Below are 23,755 nucleotides of genomic sequence, written 5' to 3'. Positions count from 1 at the left end.
CCTGACCACCTATATGTGTACAATCAACTGATTTTTTTTTTCTTGCTTGTTCATAGTACCAGCAAAAAAAGCTGTTCCTCTAAAAAGCGACACATGCTCAGATCGCTTTTCAGAGGCATTTGACAGCCGGTAAAGAGGCAATATGTTGCCTCCTGACTGCCTGTTTTAACCCCTTAAATGCATCATCGCTATGCTACAACTGTGTTTAATGCACACAGTTGCAGAGTGGTTGCAGTGCAGCCCCATTCACCTAGGGCAGGGGTCTCAAACCGGTGGCCCTCCAGCTGTTGCAAAAAGTATAAGTCCCATCATGCCTCTACTTGAGAGCACTATGCTTGCAACTGTCAGCCTTGAAATGCCTCATGTGACTTGTAGTTTGGCAACAGCTGAAGGGTCACCAATTTGAGACCCCTGACCTAGGGGTATACTTCAAGAGTGCCCTGACTGGAAGGAGATTGAGAGACACCGACATAGAGGAACCAATCTCTCCACTTTCCTCCTGCAGCCGCTGAATGCCTGCAGGAGGGAGAGGATGGAGAAGTAGGGGAAATGGAGAAATTGGTTCCTTTATATGCAGCCACCCACTTGCGACGGGGCCCTGTTGTTCCCGCCACCGGGTTCGGAGGAAAGGGCCCTGTCCGGGGGTCAGGGGGGCCCTTCATGGTTTCTTGCATTGGGGAACTGAAGGTTCTAGTTACACCACTGACAGAATGCATCTTCATGGCTAACAGAAGACACTATCAGAAATAGACTTGAAAAACTTAACATAGATAAGTTACCAGGACCAGATGGCTTACACCCAAGGGTCCTTAAAGAGGAACTGCAGTCTGCTCACATCATTTGTAATAAAATCATCTTTGCCATTCTGAAGTTTCCCTCCAACCACTTTGCATATTATTAAGTGTTCTTGCATAGCAAGACCACTTATTGTTATCTCACATATATATTATTCTTATTATTATAGCCAAATTTACCACCCTAACTCCTCACACAGTTTTTACACTACATAGACAAGTAATATACCGAAACGTGCGGATTGTTCCCGAATGGTGTGCTATTACTTTGTGGAACGTTTCGCCGAATGGTTCACGAAATATCGTCGTTTTTGCGGCGAAATTGGTCCCATAGGAATGAATGGGGAAACTAGAGTGGGAGATGGCAAAAGCTGGAAAATCAGAACATGATTTCTAAACTGCCGCCACTCCCTCATTTTCAAGCCCACCTACACAAATCTTATATTAAAACGTTCAGCTATCCCTGCTGCCACTAAACATGTCCACGGCTAAGCCATAGTCCTGATAGTTTTCACAATATGACCATTTGTTTGTAACTCAAGCCGTCCATTGACATTCATTGAAACTACACTCTAGCCCCCTCCAAATTTGAAGGGCAATTTCTAAACTGCGACCGTGCCTTCATTTTTAATATTTCACAGACATACTATACATCAAAATCTAGGTCTGGGTCTTGTGATTCTCACAATATAAAGATCTTCGCTGTAGGATGTATAGTTTTTAAAATACGGCCATTTGTTTAGAGGTCATTTCAGGAAATTTTAGCCATTAATCAGAGTGTACTGTTAGTGTTTGTTTTGTTGCCATGGTTACCAAAGCTTCTGTTATACACAGGGGGGGAAGGTGGCTGGAGCATCTCAGCTGATTACAGAGCCCGGGGGAGGGGACAGACACACCATGTACTGATTTATAATAGAGGAATATGATGGGGCAGTTTTGATGGGGTAATTCTGATGGGGCAGTTTTGATGAAGTAGTATTTGGGAAGCATAAACAGGGCATGAGCGTTGCTAGGAAACAGTGGTTGTAAACACAAGATGCTGAGACACCCCAAATGCATGTGACTTCATCTGCTAGACTTGATAATGCTTGTAGACTCCTCCCACAGTTTTTACACTACAGAGACAAGTAATATACCGAAACGTGTGGATTGTTCCCGATTGGTGTGCTATCACTTTGTGGAACGTTTCGCCGAATGGTCCACGAAATATCGTTGTTTTTGCGGCGAAATTGGTCCCATAGGAATGAATGGCAAAATGTTCAAAAGGAAATGTTGCTAGGAAACAGTGGTTGTAAACACAAGATGCTGAGACACCCCAAATGCATGTGACTTCATCTGCTAGACTTGATAATGCTTGTAGACTCCTCCCACATTTTCCACACTACAGAGACAAGTAATATACCGAAACGTGCGGATTTTTCCCGATTGGTGTGCTATTACTTTGTGGAACGTTTCGCCGAATGGTCCACGAAATATCGTCGTTTTTGCGGCAAAATTGGTCCCATAGGAATGAATGGCGAAATGTTCAAAACTAGAGTGGGAGGTGACAAAAGCTGACAACCCCATGATCAGCCAAAACATTATGACCGCCCCATGTAAAAAAAAAAAATATTTTTGAAAAAAATAAAAATTAATTTTTGAAAAAAAAAATATTTTTGAAAAAAAAATATTTTTGAAAAAAATATATATTTTTGAAAAAAAAATTACTTTTGAAAAAAAAAAATTAAAAAAAAAATCATTTTTGAAAAAAACAAAATTCATTTTTGAAAAAAAAAATTTCATTTTTGAAAAAAAAAATCATTTAAAAAAATCATTTTTGAAAAAACAAAAAAAAAAATCATTTTTGAAAAAACAAAAAAACAAAATCATTTTTGAAAAAAAAAAATCACAAAGCTCTGAGGGGAATTATAGCTCCTCTCACACAGCTCTAAGGACAATTATAGCATTATAGCTCCTCCCACACAGCTTGGAGGGAAGTTATAGCTCCTCCAATACAGCTTTGAGGGGAATTATAGCTCCTCCCACACAGCTCAAAGGGGAATTATAGCATTATAGCTTAGCATTATAGCTCCTCCCACACAACTCTGAGGGGAATTATAGTTTCTCCCACACCGCTGTGAGGGGAATTATAGCTCCTCCTACACAGCTCTGAGGGGAATTACAGCTTAGCATTATAGCTCCTCCCACACAGCTGAGGAGAATTAGAGCTCCTCCCACACAACTCTGAGAGGAATTAGGGTCGGTTCACACTGGGGCGACTTGGGATCCGACTTGTACGCCCTCAAGTCGCCCCAAGTCGCCCCAAGTCGCTTTGCATTTAGATTAACATGGTAGGCAATGGGAGCGTCTTAATTGACACTACTGAAGTCGCTCCGACTTCAGAAAAGGTTCCTGTACTACTTCTATCCGACTTGTAGGCGACTTGTACCCATTCAACTCAATGTAAGTCGCCTGCAAGTCGGATCTCTCTGTAAAGTCAAGCGACTTTGCAGAGAAAACCCCTCCCTCCCCCCCTCCCTCCCAGAGAGGTGATTGGCCACAGGCAAAGTCGCCTGTCATGGAGGCGACTTCAAGTCGCCTCTTAATTTGCCGAAGTCGCGCTGAAGTCGCGCTGAAGTCTCGCTAAAGTCGCGCTGAAGCCGCGTTGAAGTCGCGGTACAAAGTCGCGCTAAAGTCGTGTTGCCCATGTGTGAACCGACCCTTATAGTTTCTTCCACACCGTGTGAGGGGAATTATAGCTCCTTTTAAACAGCTCTGAGGGGAATTATAGCTTCTCCCACACAACTCTGATGGGAAATGTAGCTTCTCCCACCCAGCTCTGAGGGGAAATATAGCTTCTCCCACACAGCTCTAAGGGGAATTATAGCTCCTCCCACACAACACTAAGGGGAATTGTATCTCCTCCCACACAGCTCTGAGGGGAATTATAGCATTATTGCTCCTCCCACACAGCTCAGAGGGGAGTTATAGCTCCTCCCACACAGCTCTGAGGCGAATTATAGCTCCTCCTCCAACACAACTCTGAGGGGAATTATAGCTCTTCGAACAAAGCTCTGAGGAGAATTATAGCTCCTTCCACAAATATCATCATGCCATCTAAAGGAAAGAGATCTAAAGCTGCAAAGATACGCTGGACTAAACTGGATCCGGAGCCCCACAGCAGCATAGTGGATATGGAGGTTTGTGACAGTGAATGTGCCCAGGAGGTACATAGTGAACCTGTGGTGTCATTTTCATGTTCAACTCAGTGTCAAGTTCAAGAGCACAGTGACAGTGTGATGGGCACTTCTGAAAACCATGGCATGCAAGAACCATGTGTACCAAGTGAGATTTCTGTGCAGGCATCATTTCATCAGGGTCATCATGGCTATGGAAGGTTAAGGAACAAACAGTGTACATGCATGGCTCTGACATTTTTGGCATACCACAGTGAGCTTGATGATGTGAGAAAGGGTGATCTTGATCAAATACTGAAGAAGGGCAACAGCTTGTATGGCTCAACAATAAAACAGCTAAAACAAAGAAATGTCTATCAGCATCAACACTTGACAATGGAAGAAGTGCCCCTCAGAGTCAACACTGACAAATATGAGTATAACGTTGTTAAATCTCCAGTGTTATCGGGATGTATGAGAGACACGGTAGACGGTGACAACCAAGGTTGGTTTGTTGACCTCTCCACAAGACTTCAGTGCCTCAATGCAGATGTTACACATGCACTTTTTATAGTAGTGCCATATTGCATTGCATTGTTCAGAGACAAGTCTGGGAGATATGGACTGTTTGATTCTCATAGTCGAAATAAGGATGGACTTCCTGCCACTGGAAAAGGAAAAGCTGTTATGATCACTTTTACACATTCGAGTGATATGGGGGCAAGGATTTATAAGTTGTATGAATTGCTCCTTACAGACACCAGAGGCCCTATTGATGGACTGCAGTATGACTTCATGCCAGTCTCATTTCATCGTGCAAGACGTCTGTCAGATGGTTTGCTGTCCCCACTGGTGCAATCTGACAAACCACATAATGCAAAGCATGTGGAGAACAAAGTGACACAGATGACCAAAGATGTAACGCACACTGGATTCCCAGCCAGCAAGCATTCTCCACGGTCAGTTGATGCGAAATCCTCACAGGGCATATGGAAGGACAGTAAGGCATTGTCCAAATTAAATGCACAGAGACGACAAAAACTGAAGACAAGACACAGAAATGAAAGAAGGCGTGATTTCAAGGCTACAAAGATGTCTGTCACCAATAAGAAAAGGACATACATCACCAGCCGATACAGAGCAGATGCTGATTTTAAGTTGAAGCAGAAGCAATATATCATTCGCAAATATGCAACAGATGCCAATTTCAACTTGAAGCAGAAGCAATACATCACCAGAAAATATGCGACAAATGCAGATTTCAACTTGAAACAGAAGCAGTACACCACCAGAAAATATGCGACAAATGCAGATTACAACTTGAAGAAGAAGCAATACATCACCAGAAAATATGCCACAAATGTCGATTTCAAGTTGAAGTAGAAGCAATACATCACCAGAAAATATCATAATGATCCTGCTTTCAGAAAACGTCACTTGCAACATTGCATGAGTTACATGAAAATGAAGCGTCAAACTCAAGCAGATTTTCGCATAACCCATAAGATGCAATGTGCCTTCAAAATAAGAATGAAATACAGACGATGGACTCGTGTCATGCGGGAATGCAGTCAACCAGTGGACAACAGCCTAATGCAGACAGCTATATCCACTTTCCATGAATGCATTAAAGCTGGGCCAACATTTGTGTGCACGATGTGTCATCGCACCCTTTTCCCTAACCAAGTGAAACATTGCATTCACAGCAATTACAAGAAGAATCTACACATTGTTGCTGCCTGTTTGACAGGGAAATATGTCCATGTGTGCAACAATCACTGTCAAGGACCTGAACAATGCACCGTACCAGATGAAAGGACCAAAGAATGGATTTGTCACAACTGTGATTTACATTTAAAAGCAGGACACAAATCATCCATCGCTGTAGCTAACAACATGGAGCTGGCGCCCATTCCCCCAGAGCTCTGCGATTTGAATGTGCTGGAAAGACAACTTTTGGCCAAAATACTGCCATTTGCCAAGATCATCACACTTCCCAAAGGTCGACAGGCAGCTATACATGGCGCTGTAGTGTGTGTGCCATCCGAGGTGGAAACCACGGTCAATACTCTACCAAGATCGCACAGCAAATCCCAGTTACACAGAGTCAAGCTGAAAAGACGTCTGACTTACAAAGGCCACCAGCTGTTTCATTATGTCAACATGGGAAATGTAGTAGCAGGTCTGTCAAAACTCATTGACACACACCCCGACTACAGTGACATTTCAATTAGAGTGGATGAGACAATCGCTGATGATGATGATAATGATGATGGGATGGAACTCGACAGTTGTGACGAAACTGAAATGATGGAGATACTTGAACGCATCGAAAATTGTGATCCATCAGAGGTACAGTCTGCATGTTTACCGGCTGCTTCTGAGCAACAGGAAGGCCATGACCAACAACCTCCCAATGCAGAGGATGAGAAGGATACACTAAGACCTGGAATTGGCCTAGACAGTTGTTTGCAGCCATCTGACCTTGGAGAGGAAGCACTGACACACGGTGATGGAATATTCAGCATTGCACCTGCACAAGGAAACACACCTGTCAGCTTCTTTAAAGTTCCTAGGCTTGAGGCAATGGCTTTCCCTGTTCAGTTCCCTACTGGACAGAATACATTGGACCAGGCAAGACAAGTCAAACTGTCCCCGAGCATGTATTTCAATGCAAGGCTTTTTTGTGTTGATACTCGTTTTGCAAGAGACACAAGCTACCTCTTCTTTGCGCAGTTTGTCACAGAAACACACATGGCCAAAAGCAGCATGTCCATCCAGTTAAGGAAAGGAAAACCCAATACCAGGGATGGACGGAAAATATCCAACAAGCTGCTACAGGACAAGTGTGAGGTTGAGAGGTTGGTGCGAAACCGAGCTGCCACAAGGTTCATGCAACCACTGAGAGGGAGTCCAGCTTACTGGGATAAAAATCTGAAGAATTTGCTAGCCGTGGTCAGACAATTGGGTAAGCCAACATTTTTTCTTACCTTCTCTGCTGCAGAATTCAGATGGCCAGAGGTAATAACGGCAATAAAGGCACAACAAGGTCAAAAGGTGGATTTTGCGGGGCTAGACTGGGCTGAAAAGTGTGACATTCTTCGAGGCAACCCAGTGACCACCATGCGCATGTTTGACAAACGGGTTGATGCTCTGATGCGAGAGCTGCTGTTGGGTCCTGCACAGCCAATTGGTGAAGTTATCGATTACTTTTACCGGGTTGAATTTCAGGCGAGAGGGAGCCCTCATATACATTGTCTCTGTTGGGTAGCAGGAGCTCCTATATTTGGACAAGACAGTGATGACAAGGTGTGTGCCTTTATAGATCATAACATCTCATGCCAGCTGCCTGATGAAGCCAAACAGGCCTTACTTCACAGATTTGTAACAGAACTTCAAATGCACAGCAGATCTCATTCAAAATCATGCAAGAAAGGTAACAGAGTATGCAGATTTGGATTTCCAAAGCCACCTATTAGAAAAACGAGGATAACTTACCCGATGCCAGAAGAACAAGGAGATGTGCAATGAAACCACAAGCAGCCAAAAACAAACTGAAACCAGTCTGGGATTTGCTTAATAACCCAAAAGTGCAGCTTGAAGACATGTCACAGCTACTGGCACAGTGTGATATGACTTTGAATCAGTACAACTCCTACATTCAGGCATTGACCTCCTCAAGCGTGATTCTAATGAAGCGTGATGTCAAGGACTGCTGGGTGAACAACTATAATCCACATTTGCTGACGGCCTGGAACGCCAACATGGACATCCAGTACATTCTTGATGAGTATGGTTGCATCATGTACATGTTGTCCTACATATCCAAGCCAGAACGGGAGCTGAGTGACTATCTCAAAACAATAGTCAAAGAAATGAGCCCAGAAACAGCGACAGAACGAGAAGAAATGAAAGAGGTTCTTCAGGCTTATTCAAAACACAGAGAGGTCAGCGCCCTGGAGTCTGTGGCCCGTACGTGCAGCCTGAAAATGAAGTCTTGCTCGCGTGAGGTTGTTTTTCTGCCAACTGGTGACAACGCACTGAAAATGAGTCTCCCGCTCAGTGCATTGCAGAACAAACCAGCCGATTCTCTTAATGTGTGGATGACGAGTTTTGTCGACAAATACAGAGCCAGACCTGAAACACCAGAGTTTGAGTCCATGTGTCTGGCAGACTTTGCATCCCATTACAGGGTTGTCTATGGCAAGCAGAAGGAAGACAGCAAGCGTGTCAGCCTATTGAATGAAATGGGAATGATTCAAAAACGCACGAGAGGGAAGCCTGCAATCATCAGGTACGCACGCTTCTCAGAGAAGAAGGACCCTGAGAACTACTACGGCAGACTGCTTAAACTCTACCTCCCCCACCGTTCAGAGTCATCACTGAAAACTGTAAGGTTCCCAACACACCAGGATTTTTACAAAGGCGCCTGTGTGAGCTTACCAGGAGAAGAAGCAATCCAAGCAGTGTCTGCAATTGTTACCAGCAACCAAAAGAAGTTCGAACAACACAACAAAATTGTGGAACAAGTCTTGGATGACTTTGTAAAAAACGGACCTGTTGAAGATGCTTGGAACACCTTTGCCATAGAAGCTGAGTTGGATAGGTTGGAATGTGTAGAGGAACGCAAAGAAGGGGAGCCACTTCATGAGAATGAACAAGATGATGTTCCGGAGTATACACGTCACAAACAAACAGGTGGAATTGCGCTTACTGTGAAAGCCCCACAAATGTGCCCTGATTTCCTTCGGAAAATGTACAGAAACCTTAACCGGACACAAGCTCAGACATTCTACTCAGTTTGTGACTGGTGCACTAACCGTGTGCGTGGCCTAAATCCTGACCCATTCTATTACTTTGTCACTGGTGGTGCAGGGACAGGCAAATCACACCTGATAAAGTGCATCTATGCTGAGGCGACAAAGATACTCTGTAAACTTACCAGACTACGTGAGGAAGCAGACATATCCATGCCCAGCGTTTTACTAACTGCATTTACAGGAACAGCAGCTTTCAACATTTCAGGCAACACATTGCATTCTCTGCTGAAGTTGCCAAGAAGCTTGAAGCCACCCTACCAAGGACTTGGAAATCTAATAGATGAAGTGAGGGCACAGCTGTCAAATGCGGAGATCATTGTTATTGACGAGGTGTCAGTGATTTCAAAGCCCCTGTTTGCCTACATCAACTGGAGATTACAGCAAATCAAAGGCAGTAAGAAACCTTTTGGTGGTATGTCAGTACTAGCAGTAGGAGACTTTTACCAGGTCCCCCCGCTGGGAAAAAGTAAGCCACTCTGCGTGTTTGAGGAAAATACCAATGACGTCTGGAAAGACAACTTTCAGATGATCACGCTGACAGAGATCATGCGACAGAAGGAAGACATTTCATTTGCTGAGCTTTTGAATAGAATCAGAGTCAAGCAGAAGACTGGCACCTTAAGCAATGATGACAAAGCTCTGCTTGCTCAGGCTTTTACAGATCCCACCCACTGCCCTAATGACGTGCTACACATATTTGCCACCAACAAAGAGGTTCACAAACATAATGCTGCAACTGTGTCTGTTCTCCATTCAAACGTCACCAACATAGATGCCGACGATTACAGAAAAGACCCTAAGACAGGAGTGATGCTGAGGCAACACCAACCTTTCAAAGGACACAAAGACAATCTGATTGACACACTGCAAGCAGCTGAAGGTGCCCGTATCATGATCACAAGAAACATTGATGTAGAAGACGGGCTTGTTAACGGGACATTTGGCAAGATTGCAAGAATAATCATCCAGACTGAGAATGGTGCTACTACGGTAAACAAGCTTGGGCTTGTGCTGGACAATCCAAATGCAGGACAGAGATACCGTAACAAGTCGTCTTGTGATGCTGACAACTTGGTGTACATAGAAAGGGTAGAGGAAAACCTGAGACAGAAAGGAGTTGTTCGCAGGCAGTTCCCCCTGAAGTTGGCTTTTGGATGTACGATTCATAAGTGTCAGGGGATGTCGATACAGTCGGCAGTGGTCTCATTGAAACGGGTCTTCCAACCGGGAATGGCCTATGTTGCTCTGAGTAGAACGACTACACTACAAGGACTGTACATAACCGACTTTGATGAGAAGAAGATCTTTGCTGATCCTGAAATCACAGCTTCCCTGGATTCAATGAAGAATGCATCACTGGAAAGTGTTATGCCCCTCTTAAAGTTTCTACAGACAACAGACAAACAGCAAACATTAACAATTATCCATCACAACACGGAAGGATTACCAGCTCACATTGAAGATATCAAATCTCACCATGAGTTGACACTTGGAGATGTTTTATGTTTCACTGAAACTCATCTCTCAGGCTCTTCTGTTGCTGAAAGTCTCCAGCTGGAGGGCTACAACCTGTTCAAACGCAACAGACACCTCTCGTACACAAACCTTCCTGACATTGCAAGTAAAAGTGGCGGAGGTGTCGCCTTGTATGTCAGAAACCATTTCAAGGCCTATGAAAAGCAGTATCATCACAATGTGACTGACTTGGAGTTCTTGGTTGTCAAACTGGAGTCCCCTGTACAAGCTTTGATCGCTGTCGTTTACAGGCCACCGGATTACAGTATTGGCCAATTCCTTACTAACCTGCTGGGCCTCTTGGAATCTTTGGAAATAATGGATTGCCAACCTATAATACTCTGTGGAGATTTCAATGAAGATTTTCTGTGCAGAGAAAAGAAGCCAATATCTGACCTTCTTCACTCAAGAGGATATACTCAACTGGTCTGGGCAGCCACCACAGAAAAAAACACACTGTTGGATCACATTTACATCTCCAGGGTGCAGCAGTGTCTCCAGTCAGGAGTACTGCACAGTTATTACAGCTACCATTATCCTGTGTATTGTGTTTTGAGCAGTGGTTGTGAACACGCTTAGAGCCTGCATAAACAGGGCATGAGTGTTGCCAGGAAACAGTGGTTGTGAGACAGTGGTCATCAAACAGATAAAGTGGCAATGAGGGTCAGTTTACGTGGCCATAGTTATGTGGGACCATTTACAATTAGCTAAACATCATTCTCTATATTTCATGTTCGGTGTACTTGTTAGACACTGAACTCACTTACTCCCCCCCATCCATCACAGACATCTGTCCTCATCATATAGTAAGAGGAATACCGCGCTGTAGTGCACCCAAAAAGGGTACCTGTTCGTGAAATATTGTGAATGACCAAATAGGGGATAACCAAAATAGTGATGAAAATAACTTAGTGAAAAAAAATTAAAAAAAAACTACATAATAACAAAAGCAGCCACTCTATGTGAGATACACACACTAATACAACAATATAACAAATATAGCAGCGCTGTAAATAGGAGTAAATACTAGTACCAGTGTTGAATAGGACTAATTGGTTAGAACCCAAATTAAATAACTAACACAGTTCTTGAAACCTAAATCAATAAGTGTTCACTGGACAGTCCTAACACAGTGAATAAAGTCCAAATAAATGTTGTGAAAATACATAGGCTCAGACCCCATTTTTTTAAAGCAGGAAATGTAAAATAGAAAAAATTCCTCCACCGCACCACGGTGGTAGCTGAAAATAAAATGCGCGCTTACCAAACGGCAAGCACAAGGGGGCTTGCGACCTTAACCCGGTCAGGGCCTTTCATTGGATGGGCTTCTAGGAAACGACATGCCACTTCATACAGCCAAAGGGTGATGATACCACTAGTCCACCAAGTCACAGGAAATCACTCTTATCATGGAGATTAATAAAAGACTCCTAGCTGGGGGGTTGTTCTCATTTAGGGGTACCCCGGGAAAAGAGAGGGAAACAACATAGCGTAATCCTGGTTTTGAGGTTTATTAAAAGAATTAAAATAACACTTACAGTGTAGCAGATTCAAATAAGCATAAGAAGCCGGCTGGCTAAAACGATCACCCGTTCTACAGACGGTAGATGCAGCACGTCAGCTCGCCCTATCACACTGTCCTCATCACACTTACCCTCTCCTTCCTGTGCTATAGCCTGCTTGCTGATTAGTAAGACAAAGAAACAGCAAGGAGCAAAACTGCAGAGAAACTGAAAATTTGTAAGGGTTTAAAGTATATGCTTTAATGAATTGCCTTGTATCCAAAAAGTTCAAAAAGTTGACTGTTCAAAATGTTAATGTTAATGTTAATGTATAACGGAAATATACCGCCAGTTCGCTTGTGATGCAATATATTGAAATTATATGTACACTGTGTAAACTGTTTTTGACACACTTGATTTTGGGACGCGAGTCCGTCAGGTGCTATGCTTTGGCTGGGGCGGAATAAATCCTGGTAACCCTTAAGTCTGTGTCCGACAAAGTCATTTACCGATATTTCTACCTTCTACATCATTAGCACTTGTGCACTTTTTAAATTTGATCAATCAATTGGTTAGTGTAATGTTTACTATCTTTACTCACTACAAACACTCCACACAGTTACTCTGCCCATCTGCCCAGTTCAACCTTTCCACAGTTACTCCAACCACACAACAGTTACTCCAGGCACTCCCCCCAGTTACTCCGCTCACTCCAGATGTAGAGGCAAGAACACTTTTCACAATTTCCCCAGAAATTGTACCTTTTCTAGTTTTAGATATATTGTGATTCTGTACGTGCCAAATGTGCTTCAGAAATCTCCCTCCACTGAGTCTGGCTGCAACCATTTTAACTGTGGGTAGCTGAAGCTGTTGCCTGTTAACTTCCTGGATTTACACAGACATACAGAGGCACACTTCCAGCTCTGCAGCTCTCATTGGCCCTCTTATGTCTCATCACCCCTCTCATGCGAGTGAGACCTGTGCATGATGTCATAAGCCTAGGCTTTTTGCCAGACAAGAAACAGGAAGTGGGCTATATAAGGTATTTACTGGCATAAAAAAAATGTTTTAACAATGTTAAAACAACAAGGGCAGAAGATTTAATAGATGAAAAGATGAAAAAATAGCTGAAGTTCCTCTTTAAGAAACTCAGCCAGGTAATAGCTAGACCATTGCTCCTAATTTTTGTAGACAGTTTACTGACTGGAATGGTACCATCTGATTGGAGAAAAGCCAACATGATTCCAATATTTAAAAAAGGGCCAAGATACATCCCTGGGAATTACAGGCCAGTTAGCCTAACATCAATAGTTTGCAAGCTGTTGGAGGGGATGATAAGGGACTATAACCAAGATTTTAGTAATAAAAATGGTATCATTAGTGATCATTAGTGAACTATTCTTGCCAGACCAATCTATTAACATTATATGAAGAAGTGAGCTGCCATCTAGATAAAGGCCTGTTTATGTGGTGTACCTGGATTTTGCAAAGGAATTTAACCACTTCAGCCCCGGAAGAATTTACCCCCTTCCTGACATTTTTGAGATACAGTTTTAACTGACAATTGCGCGGTCATGTGACGCTGTACCCAAACAAAATTTATGTCCTTTTTTTCCCACAAATAGAGCTTTCTTTTGGTGGTATTTGATCACCTCTGCGTTTTTTTTATTTTTTGCGCTATAAACAAAAAAAGGCCAACAATTTTGAAAAAAACACAATATTTTTACTTTTTGCAATAATAAACATCCCACATTAAAAAAAAAATTCTTCCTCAGTTTAGGCCGATATATATTCTTCTACATATTTTTGGTAAAAAAAAAAAAAAAAAATCACAATAAGTGTATATTGATTGGTTGCGCAAAAGTTATAGCGTCTACAAAATAGGGAACAGATTTATGGCATTTTTATTATTTTCATTTTTTTTACTAGTAATGTCGACGATCTGTGATTTTTTATTGGGACTGCGACATTGCGGCAGACAGATCGGACACTTTTGACACTTTTTGGGACCACTGACATTTATACAGCAAAATATATTCTATAAATTATATTTTATAGAGCTAAAAATAGCCACTGATTACAGTAAAAATGTAATTGGCAGGGAAGGGGTTAACACTAGGGGCGATCAAGGATTTTATTGTGTTCCCTCAGCGTGTTCTAACTCTAGGGGGGATGGGACTGCCTGGGGGAGGAGACCTATCGTTATTCCTATATACTAGGAACACACGATCTGTTTCCTCTCCCTTGCCAGAACATGGATTTTTCGTGTTTACACACACATCCCTATTCTAGCTCTGTCAGGAATGATCGCGGTTGCTCGGCGGACATTGCGGCCACTGGGCACGTGCATCGGCTCCTCAGTGACGCGGCGGGCGAGCGCACGCCCCCTATAACCCTTAAAGTGGCTGCCATACAGCAACGGCGATTCACGCAGGGGAACCATTCTGCAGGCAGTCAGCAAGTGGTTAATACAGTTCCCCACAAACATTTTTTTTACAAACTGAGGTCTGTCGGCATAGACCATAGGGTGAGTACCTGGATTGAAAACTGGTTACAGGAGTCCAAAGGGTGGTGATACATGGGGAGTACTCTGAATTGTCTGGTGTGGTAAGTGGGGTCCCCCAAGGATCTGGCCTGGGACGGAAGTAATGCATTTGGGTGCTAGAAATATGAACACAAGGTACTCGCTAGGGGGAAAACCTCTGGGGGAATCTAGGATGGAAAAGGACCTGGGGGTTATATTAGATGACAGGCCATGTGATAGTATGAATATGGTATACAGGTATGTGTTAGAGAACCTATGTGGTCTTCAATATGTAGACAGGCCATGTGATAGTATGAATATGGTATATGGTATACAGGTATCTGTTAGAGAACCTATGTGGCCTTCAATATGTAGACAGAACAACAAGGAAGCTATCGGTAAAGCTAGTCGAACACATTAAAAATAATAAAGGGTTTAAAAAAACAGCGACTCAAGGCACTTTTGTGATTTTCATGATTGCAATCGACGGGCATTAATTTTGTATAGCATTGATAAGTTTAGTGATAAATGGAGGGGATACAATCTTACAAACTGTTTTATTTTATTTTGAACAGTTTGTTTTATTTAAAAATATGAATGCAATCTATACACTGGGGGATAACCTCTGGGGGAATCTAGGATGGAAAAGAACCTAGGGGTCCTAGTAGATGATATGCTTAGCAATGGCATGCAATGCCAAGCTGCTGCTAACAAAGCAAAAATAATATTGGTATGCATTAAAAAGAGGATTAATTCCAGAGATAAAACGATGATTCTCGCACTCTACAAGACTCTGGTCCCACCGCACCTGGAGTATGCTGTCCAGTTCTGGGCACCAGTCCTCAGGAAGGATGTACTGGAAATGGAGCGAGTACAAAGAGGGGCAACAAAGCTAATAAAGGGTTTGGAGGATATTAGTTATGAGGAAAGGTTGCAAGCACTGAACTTATTCTCTCTAGAGAAGAGACGCTTGAGAGGGGATATGATTTCAATTTACAAATACCATACTGGTGACCCCACAATAGGGATAAAACTTTTTAGCAGAAGGGAGTTTAACAAGCCACTCATTAAAATTATTAGAAAAGAGGTCTTACCTTAAACTACGTAGAGGGTTCTTTACTGTAAGAGCGACAGTATCAGCTGTTGTTTTCCCTTCCACAGGTGGTGGTGTTAGCGGGGAGCATTGAAAGTTTCAAAAAACTATTAGATAAGCACCTGAGCGACCACAACATACAGGGATATACAAGGTAATACTGACATATAATCACACACATAGGTTGGACTTGATAGACTCACCTACTATGTAACTATATGTAACCCCTTACGCCTAAGGGTAAAACAAATATTAATGCCTAAGCACAATTTTGCTACTTTGTCATTTGTAAGTAAAACTGTACATATCAGCACAACTATAACAAAACTTTTTTTTAAATTTACCTGTATACAGTATTTCTTGTTACTACCATTGATAAGAAATATGTAAAGAATTACAAGTGATATCAACATTTGCCTTGTTCCTTATATGCTTTTTTCTAGCTAAAATGGCGCTGACTTGTTTATGCAACCTGCTTATTTCCGACTAACACCTTAAACAATACTTAACCTCCCTGGTGGTATGATTATTTCGGATTTTAGGTGCTGAAAGCGGTACCATTATTTTTGCATGGAAATAAGGATAAAAACATGAAGGAGAAAAAGGAAAAAGGGGGCTCCACAAGGCGCAGGTCAAAAATAAAGGGATTTATTGAATAAAAATGGTACAGATTAAAAGTGATCACAAGATGCCAACCATTTTTTATCTTGTGATCACTTTTAATCTTTAATCCTTGATTGGTCCCTTTGAACCCACTTGGAACCTGAGAACGTGTGAGAGGACGGTCCACCCCCACAGTTGACTGTATTGGCTACCAGTGACCGCGACTCTATGAACAACCTGGTCGATCGGAGATTGTGATTGAAGGGAGAACTCTTGGAGAAGACTATATGGGAGGCTACCTCCACAATCCCTGATAGACGTACAGCTATACGGCTGACACGTCCCACTCGCTCTGGTAAGAGTATTCTAGATGTTTTGTCGTGCTGTCCATGATTGATGTACTTTCCAGTCTCTAGTCTACACCATGGGTCCAAGCACTTCAGCTGTTTGAGAAGACTTTCTGTATGCACTGACTTCAGCCTTTGACTGCAGTCCGTGGAGCACAACATATTGTTATTGGACACTTTTTTTTTTTTTTTTATATTTTTCTCTTTTTTGTTTGGACATTTACATGCACCTCACCAGTGTTTATCAATATTTAATTTTATCCCACTTCATATTTGGTTTTAGTCACCTGACTGTATGTTAAGATTCACCCACTTTTTAGCGCTGCACTTATGCTTTTTATATGCATGAATCACAGGCCTGTCACTCTTTTTTTTTTTTTTTTTAGAAGAATGAAAGCGTTCCACAGGCACTGTTCAAGAAGATGCCTGAAGATTTTTTTGTAATATTTTTTTTGTTGCTTTCTCATAGCAGGATAAAAAGTCATGGCCTGGTCAGCTCTGTCAACACCTCCCATGGTGTTGTTGTAGTCCATTACGACTTGAGGTTTCATTACGTCTTTTCCACCTTTTGTATGTACCATGAGAGTAGAGGTGTTGTGAATGGTACTCATTAGGCACACATCTTTTTTATCGCGCCATCTTAGTGCCATAATTTTGCCTTTTTGCTAGGCAACTATTTCTCCTGCCTTGAGCTTTTTATTGCCAAAGGTTGGCGGCATGTCACGCCGGTTAGCTCTAACAGTCCCATATGCATCCGTCTTGTGTTGTAGAAGGAACTCATAGAGTTATGGAGAAGTATAAAAATTATCTGTGGTTACACAGTACCCCTGATTCAGCAATGGCTCAATCAAGGTGAGAACAGAAGCGGTTGCCATTCCATAATTATTGAATCTTTCGTTGAATTTGGTCCCTTTCCCGGTGTAAAGGACCGAATTCCATATGTAACCAGTGCTCGCTTCACAGAGCATGAATGATTTTATGCCGAATCGTGCTCTCTTAGATGCGATGTACTGTATCCAGCTAAGTCTTCCTTTGTAGGCCATTAGACTTTCGTCGATACTGACGTCTCTGTCTGGTACATAGGTCTGCTGGAAATTTTTCAGAATAATTTGATATAGGTCCCAAATCTTTTTCAGTTTTGGAGCTGGATGAGAAGTCTCATCAAATTCTTCATTATTTTGAAAATGCAGATATTTCATTATGAGAGAAAATTTGTATTCCGACATGATGGTGCCAAAAAAAGGAGTGGCTAATATTTTGTTGGTTGTCCAGTACCACTTCTGCAGGGGTTTCCCCACTACTCCCTGGAGAATAATTAGGCCGAGAAACTTCCAGATGTCCTCCTTGGTCACTGGTTCCCATTTTCTGCTCCTTGAAAACCTCTGAGGTATAGCAGCTTGTTGCTCCTGGTACCGATCTCTGTAACAATTTTTTCTATGACCTCATTAGTCAAAAAGAGTTGGAGGTATCCCAAGGGACTGTCATCTTCAACCTCCACTTTGATACCAGGCGCTCCAGTAAACGGGAATCTTGGGGGCGCTGTGTGCTCCGTACCGCAATCAATCGAGCACCAAGTCCGCACATCGCTGGGCACAGTCGCAGGATCATCGCTGAAATCGCTTTCCGTGCCTAATGACGAACTTTCCCATGAATCGCTATCACTCACTTCTGCAAGCGATTCTGTCTCGCTGTCACTGTTTTCCAGCAGTTCATATGCCACTTTTGAGGTTGAAGCATGCTTTTTTCATGCCATGGTCGCTCTGCAGTTTCCAGACAGAAAGTACAGTAAAACTGCAGGCAGGGGCACTGGACAAAGCACTGGGGGGCAATCTGAGGTCAATTTTATTTTATATTTTATGTAGTAATGTAATCCAATAGGATTACAATGTGTCAGCGTGTTTGTGTTTTATACTTTTTGAATCTACCGCCGGTTCCACCCCCTGCGTCGCTACGCTCGCAGGGAACAGAAGCCAGGGCACACAGTGGATCGGGCGGAAGATCCGGCCGCCGAACACAGCGGGAGAACATCGCGGGATCCCGGAGACAAGGTAAGTCACGTCTTCCAGGATCCAGCGATGCGATCCCGAGTCTAGCTCAGGGTTACCACTTCTGGTACTAAAATCTCACCCCGAGCCAGACTCGGGAATACCGCCAGGGGGGTTAAAAGAACTAGCAAAAGTTTACCATATTAGGAAATATTGTGAAAGGACACTGGTTTTTGACAATAAAGCTGACGATGCACCATGAGTCACTAGTGTGCCTTAGCCAATGGCAGCTTGCCAAATACTGCTATAAAATGACATGTGTAAAAGGGTTCCTGTGTGACTCTGCATGAAACTCCTTGCTGTGAACAGAGTTCACCCCTATGTATCGATATATTTGTAATAAATCTGTCTTCTAATCAACATGACCGGAGTTGACTAATCAGTGAGAGAATGGAATTTTACTGACATCATGGTCCTTTTGAGCCGGAAGTAAGGTTTAGGTGGTGGATCGAACGGTTCTGTCCAAAATATCGGTGAGTATCAGACTCCCTCTCGCCGAGACCTAGATCCTCCCACTCAAGTTAAGTGGTAAAAAGAGGCTGGTCGGTTCCGGGATCCACACCTGACTTCTACTCCTGGACTTCTGATCCAGTCCTCCGGTAAGGTAAGACAGATCTTTTCTTTTCTCTTCTTTTCTCTTCTACTCAAGGTGATTTGGGTTTTTATTGAGTATGCCGGCACTGTAATTGATCTTATAAGATCTAGGTGACACAGGGGCCGAAGACAGAGGCACTTGGGGACGTTGCCTATGGTAAATAGACGTAGCCCGCTGTCCGAGACAGATTACAAAAAATTTAAGGTACCGAAAGATGATAGATGATAGATGATTGATAATTGTTGTGAATAGTGACTACAAGTAATCTGGATAGATTACAGAGTCACAGTGGCCATTTCAGGTTTTTTTATAACTGAGTGGTGATTGGGACAAAAGAGGAAGTGAATGTATGAGCAGGAATCAATCTATCTTGATCAGAAACACTTCCCCCAAAGATCGATTGTTTTTCTCTTTTTCTCTCGAGAGCAATATTTCCTGCACTGTTCCTTTTGCTGCATTTGTTAAAAAATGAGACTAACTCTCGCTCTTTCCTCCTCATGTTTAACATTACTGCTAACTTTATGTGTGGGGAGTCTTGATATTTTTGCTTTTCTTATTCTTATTGTTACTGTGATCCAAGGGTTGCTAGTCTGTTGGTTTACAGGTTGATAAAAGGCCTGCTTTATGATCTGTCTGGCTGCAAACTTGTGGTTTAAAAAAAAAAAAAAAAAAAAAAAAAAAACTGGACTCACGGACACCTAAGTGCACTTCCTCTTTTGTGTATGTGTGTGTGTGTGTAAAAAAAAAAAAAAAAAAAAAAATCTGATCAGAACGCTAAGAATACTGTTTGTTTTGACAAACTGTACTTTGTAGTAAATAAGGTAAAGATATAAGTTGTTTTATATGTATGTATGTATGTATGTATGTGTGTATATATATATGTTTATTTCCTGTTTGGAGAGTTTGGACTTTGGTCGCTGTTTTATATAGATTTTGGCAAAGTTTGAGGGTAGAATTACCAGTCTTGTATTCTAAACTCAAGGAAAAAAAAAAAAAAAAAAAAGTATGGATTAGAAATGGCGGAATACTGGTTTGAGCACGCTAGAATTAGAGTAGAAGGAAGGAGAACAAAAGAGAAATGCCAAGCCCAACTGCCCCTAGTGTACAAAGAGGCAGACAAAACAGTCAGCCACTAACTATGACTGTTTTTAGACCATGGACTGAGAGTGACGTGCAGAAGGCTACCGAGCATATTAAATATCCTAAGTTTGGGGCCCCAAACCAAATCATTGAAAATATGGAAGGTCTGAGGAACAGTTATAGGCTAAACGGGGTTGAAGTGGAAAGGGCCTTAAGGAGGGTTCTAGGATCAGATTGGGCATCAGTAAAGGGAAATTGGGACCCCTGTGTAGCCACAGTGCCCCCTCAACAAAGAGGGGAACCACTGGCCCTTGATAGCCAAGATTTGACAGACAGATTGACTGCCTTCTATCAGAGATGCAATCTCCGATGGGTATAACGAACTGACTGGCAAAAGATTAATATGACTGTAAAGGAAGACAAGGAAAGTGTCAGTGATTATCTAAATAAACTACGAGAAGTTTTTAAAGTGTTCTCTGGGCTCCCCGAAGCTGAGGATGTGAATAGTGCATATCAACAACAGCTAAGGATAGCTTTTGTTAATGGACTAAAACAGGATCATAAGTATTACATTTTTAAAAACATGGTTACTTACCGAACTGCATCAGTTTTAGATGTTTTGCAATGTTAAGCATTCTGAGAAGTATTTGAAAGTGATGGGAAAAAAATGTGAAAGTAAAGGTTTTTGTGCAAGGTGATGAAGGAGATACCCCCTTAAGAAGGAAGCAGAGGAGGGTATAGCCCCTGCAATACCCCTCCTTTTTCCTTTTTCCTTCCACAGGCTGGAGAATGGTACAGGATTTACAAGCTGTTAAACAGGCAGTTATACCAAGGGCATAAGGTAAATAAAACTAAACTCCAGTTGTGGCAACAGCAGGTCAAATACTTAGGGTATAATATCTCAAAAGAAGGTCCACACCTGGATGAGGAGAGAATTTGAGCCCTCCACCAGGTGCCGAAGCCAGAAACAAAGAAACAAATGATGTCCTTTTTGGGCATGACAAATTTTTGTAGAGCTTGGATTTCCGGGTATTCAATACTGACCGCGCCCCGTTGGTCCATACATTTGAGCCCAGTACGACACCTTTACTGTATGACAATACTTTTGACACAACCTCACTTAACAGTACAGAGATGTACTACATTAAACCCATCCACACTGATACCTCTTCCTGCTGATGGTCATAAACATGACTGTACTGCTGCCATTGCTGAAAAGGTACTGCCATGAAGTGATTGGAAAGATGTACCGTTATCTAACCCTGACATGACACTTTTTGTTGATGGCTCCAGTACGAAAAATCCAGATGGCACAAGTGTAACTGGATATGCAGAAGTGACACATGACAGAACAGGAAATCATAGAGATAGATCATACAGTCCTTACTGATATACAGCAGAATGTATCCCCTGGGGAAAAACAATATTGGAAAACAAAAGGTTGCACAATAATAGATAACATCTACACATCACCTGAAGGAAAGCTGGTATTGCCAAAATCCTTATTTAGGTATGCAGCAGTATTGACACATGGAGTAACTCATGTGTCAAACAGGAGGATGACTGAGATGTTAAATAAGGTATGTACAGCCTATGGCTTCACAAACTACTAAAAAACTTTTTGTTCTCAATGCATTATATGTGCAAGAGACAATGCTCAGGGAGGCATAAGACCACGGAATGGGAAGTTCCCCACACCGCAAAATCCATTCCAACACATTTGCATGGATTTTATTGAATTAGACAAATGTGAAAAGGAAGAAATATTGTTTGGAAATCATTGATGCATTGACCAAATGAGTAGAGATATTCCCCACAGGAAGTGCTGACGCCTTAACAGTATCCAAAGCCTTACTAAAAGATATAATTTCACAATTTGGGATACCAAAGAAGATTTATAGCGATAATGGTCCACATTTTGTAAATCAGACCATAAAACACCTAACAGAAGTGATGGGTATAGAAGTAAAGAATCACTGTGCATATCACCCTCAGTCTGCGGGGCTCGTAGAAAGACATAATGGGATATTAAAGAGCAAGCTAAAAAAGGAAAAAAGGCTATGGAAGAGAGAGGGAAAAATTGGATGTACTGTCTCCCACTAGCTATTTTAAGCATGCACATCACCCCCACTAAGGAGGGGCTGAGTCCATTTGAAATGATGTATGGTAGACCTTATAAAATACCTTTATTACCAAATGAAACCCACACAGAGGAAGGGGAGAGAACCTTAGCAGAATACATGTCAAGGTTATTAAAACAGAAACAAATTAACCAAGAGTGTTCCATTCCAGAAGGAGAGCCCATAGGTGAAGACAAAGTACAAATCGGGTGCTCATCAAGGTGATCAGAAAGAAGCATTAGGCAGAGTAGGGACAGAAAGACTGAAGGAGGGGGAAAGTGCAACTACAAAGGGAGGCAGATAAAAGGTCTGCTTGTCTCAACCTTGGTGAAGAAAAGGCCCTATTGAGGCCCCCCTCACTTCAGATAGGATGGTAGGGATTTTGTTCCTCGTGGGAGCATTGGTGACTCTAGGAGAGGCCTCTATACGGGGAGGTAGGAGACACGGGAGGATAGTGGAACCAATCAATTGGGAAGAGACAGGAAGAGCATTGAACCTCACCTTTGTTGAAGGAACCACCAGTACTATACAGGTGGATTTCTGCCAGATGACAGATTGTGGAGATAAGGTAGAAGCAAGCAAGTTGACCTGGGCCTACCGGGTGTACTACTTGGGATTCAATCATGTGGACAACTGCAGCCCAGGATTGGGGATATGAGATCCCAGCAGCAGGAGATTTAAAGAATAGATTAACCATAACTAAAAGCAGCCCACTCTCCCTGTACAGAACCAAAGAATTGCAATATATTATTGATTTCCCTGAAGGACCCCAAACTAGAAGATCAGAGGTTATACCGTTTAGGAGCTTGGATAACAGGAACTGACCTTTTGGGAAAATTCTTCCTTGAAGTTAAACCAAAGAATGAGACAAACAAGAAGTAAGAATTAGATAATGAGGACCGACTTACAGTAGAGGTATTAGGACCCACAGTGAGATTCACCAATCTCACAGTGGAAGAAGCTATAACATTAGAAACAGGATACCAGGATAACAATGAATGGCTTGAATGGTTAATCTATACTGCTAACATCCTTAAAAAAGAGAACTGCTTGGTCTGTGCAGGGGCCAGACCCCAGCTGGCTACAGTGCCTTTTCCCTTAAATAACAATATAGATCCAGATGGTTTAGGGTGTATGCTAAAGCTATATCAAAAAACATACAAACCTGACACCAACACTCCCTGTCACACATTAAGTTTATTGTTTCCCCGGGTTCAGAGACCTCAGATACCTCCTGCTGTCACGGCATACCCTGGCAACTTTACTTGTTTTGCACTTCCGGGGAATGAGAGTGGCACAGATTTGGGGTCTTTACCAGATGACTACTGCATGGAGAGGATTAACAAAATTGTAAAGGGAGAGGGCGACAACTGGGTTGAGCACGACACCCAGAGGGCGGACGTCTGGTGGTTATACGGAGACAAGAGGCTCAGAGTGAGCATCCCAGCCAATTCGCGAGGGGATTGTGCACTGGTACAGCTTACTGTCAGAGTCCCCTTGGAAGAAGGGTCACCGGAGGAGCAGAAGGGACACCTCTCCTGCGGGGTCTTTTGACCCCCAGA

The sequence above is a fragment of the Aquarana catesbeiana genome, linkage group LG02 (genome assembly GCF_042186555.1).
Source record: "Aquarana catesbeiana isolate 2022-GZ linkage group LG02, ASM4218655v1, whole genome shotgun sequence".
NCBI classification, from domain to species: Eukaryota; Metazoa; Chordata; class Amphibia; order Anura; family Ranidae; genus Aquarana; species Aquarana catesbeiana.
This window is presented reverse-complemented; position numbering follows the sequence as displayed.